The sequence below is a fragment of the Macaca mulatta genome, chromosome 20 (genome assembly GCF_049350105.2).
Source record: "Macaca mulatta isolate MMU2019108-1 chromosome 20, T2T-MMU8v2.0, whole genome shotgun sequence".
Taxonomy (NCBI): Eukaryota; Metazoa; Chordata; class Mammalia; order Primates; family Cercopithecidae; genus Macaca; species Macaca mulatta.
The window spans coordinates 68053470-68056353 of record NC_133425.1 but is presented as its reverse complement, the minus strand read 5'-3'; positions in this window follow the sequence as shown (position 1 = coordinate 68056353).

The following is a 2884-nucleotide window of genomic DNA, read 5'->3' as shown; positions in this document are numbered from 1 at the left end:
GTGCTTTCTAACAATTAGCCTTACAGTGACCATAGGTCTTGCTGCTTCTGTCACCTATAGCCTCATATAAGAACCCAGGAAATGTTTTATCTTTGAGCCTGGAGATGCTGTTCGTGAAAGATGTTTGTTTAATAAAATCAGAGGAGGCGGCCGGGCGCGGTGGCTCACGCCTGTAATCCTAGCACTTTGGGAGGCTGAGGCGGGCTGATCACCTGAACTCGGGAGTTTGAGACCAGCCTGACCAACATGGAGAAACCCCGTCTCTACTAAACATACAAAATTAGCCAGGCGTGGTGGCACATGCCTGTAATCCCAGCTACTCAAGAGGCTGAGGCAGGAAAATCGCTTGAACCCAGGAGGCAGAGGTTGCGGTGAGCCAAGATCGTGCCATTGCACTCCAGCCTGGGCAACAAGACCAAAACTCCATCTCAAAAAAAAAAAAAAAAAAAAAAAAATCAGAGGACATTTTCTCCAATAAATAAATAGAGAGGGAAAAAGGAGCAATGGGGTAAAAAGGAAGTGTTGAAGATTAAAAGACCTCAGAGACATAGCAACTAAATACAATATGTGGATCCTTTTGTATCTTGATTACAACAAAATAACTGCATAATTCATTTTTGAGACAGTTGGATAAATTTAATATAGATGAATATTACATGATATTAAGGACTTCTTTTATTTATATTTTATTTTATTTATTTATTTCAAGACGGAGTCTCGCTCTTGTCACCCAGGCTGGAGTGCAATGGCATGATCTCGGCTCACTGAAACCTCCACTTCGATTCTCCTGCCCCAGCCTCCTGAGTAGCTGGGATTACAGGCACGCACCACCACACCCAGCTAATTTTTGTATTTTTAATAGAAACGGGGTTTCACCATGTTGGATAGGCTGGTCTCAAACTCCTGATCTCGTGATCCATCTGCCTTGGCCTCCCAAGGTGTTGGGATTACAGGTGTGAGCCACTGTGCCTGGCCAGGACTTCTTTTCATTACAATGAGAATAATGACATTGTTTTATGTTAAACAAAGGATATGTGTTAGAGATATGTAATGAAGTATTCACAGTTGCAATTATATAATTTCTGACATTTGCTTAAATTCTTCCTCTGCTTTCTCCCCCAGAAAAGTTAAGAAGAGATAGATGAAATAAGAGCAGCAGAATTTTTTTTTTTTTTTTTTTTTTTTTTTTTGGAAGACGGAGTCTCGCTCTGTCGCCCAGGCTGGAGTGCAGTGGCCGGATCTCAGCTCACTGCAAGCTCCGCCTCCCGGGTTTACGCCATTATCCGAGCAGCAGAATATTGATAACTATTGAAACTGAATGATAGCTACATGGGAGTTCATATGTAATTCTCTCTAATTTTGTAAATGCAGTATCTAAAATTTTCCATAATAAGGTTTTCTTTGTTTTATTTTTTGTTTTGTTTTGTTTTTTTTTTGAGACGGAGTCTCACGCTGTTGCCCAGGCTGGAGTGCAGTGGCGCGATCTCGGATCACTGCAAGCTCCGCCTCCTGGGTTCACGCCATTCTCCTGCCTCAGCCTCCTGAGTAGCTAGGACTACAGGCGCCCGCCACCGCGCCCGGCTAATTTTTTGTATTTTTAGTAGAGACGGGGTTTCACTGTGGTCTCGATCTCCTGACCTTGTGATCCGCCCGCCTCGGCCTCCCAAAGTGCTGGGATTACAGGCTTGAGCCACCGCGCCCGGCCCTTTGTTTTATTTTTAAAGACTCAAATTTCAAGACTAGAAGTTGAGCAATATACAAGATGTGGTTGAGACAAATAATTTCAACAAGAAAATCAGACTTAGATTATGTATGAAATATAAAGTCTCAGAAAAAGAGCATCAGGCTCAGAAATGTCTAGCAAGCAATGAGGAAAATTTTGAAGTAAAAACCAAAAAAAAAAAAAAAAAAAAGCCTAGCAAAATAATCAAAGAAGTTATATTTATGCTGAAGGAATAAAAAGTAAAGAAAATTAGTGCCTACAGCTCTTTAGTTTTTATTTATTTGACCTCTTCAGATTTATGTATACAAATTTTGTGAGGTTTTCTTTTTTATTGAGATAAAGTCTTGCTCTGTCACCAAGGCTGGAGTGCAGTGACGCGATCATGGCTCACCACAACTTTGACCCCTTGGGTCCAAGGGATCCTCCCACCTCAGACACCACAGTAGGTGGGACCACAGGCACACACCATCATGCCCAGCTTATTTGTTTTTATATTTTATAGAAATGAAGTTTTTCCATGTTGCCCAGGCTGGTCTCAAACTCCTGGGCTCAAATGATTCTCTTGCCTTGGCATCCCAAAGTGCTGAGATTATAGGTATAAGCCACCATACCCACCCAAAGTTTTTAATACTATTTTCTTTCTTTTTTTCTTTTCTTTTTCTTTTTTTTTTTTTTTTTTTTTTTGAGACAATTTTGCTCTTGTTGCCCAGGCTGGAGTGCAATGATGCAATCTCAGCTCAATGCAACCTCCACCTCCTGGGTTCAAATGATTCTCCTGCCTCAGCCTCCTGAGTAACTGGGATTACAGGTATGTGCCACCATGCCTGACTAGTTTTGTATTTTTAGGAGCGATGGGTTCCACTATGTTGACCAGGCTGGTCTTGAACTCCTGACCTCAGGTGATCTGCCCGGCTCCGCCTCCCAAAGAGCTGGGATTACAGGCATGATCCACTGCGCCCAGACTTAATACTATTTTCAACATAAAAGTAAATTGTTCTCCATATTACATGAATTGAATATATCTAATCTAAAACATGAGTCTAAATCACTGTACATTAAGACTTTCAGGCCGGGCGCGGCTCAAGCCTGTAATCCCAGCACTTTGGGAGGCCGAGACGGGCGGATCACGAGGTCAGGAGATCGAGACCATCCTGGCTAACA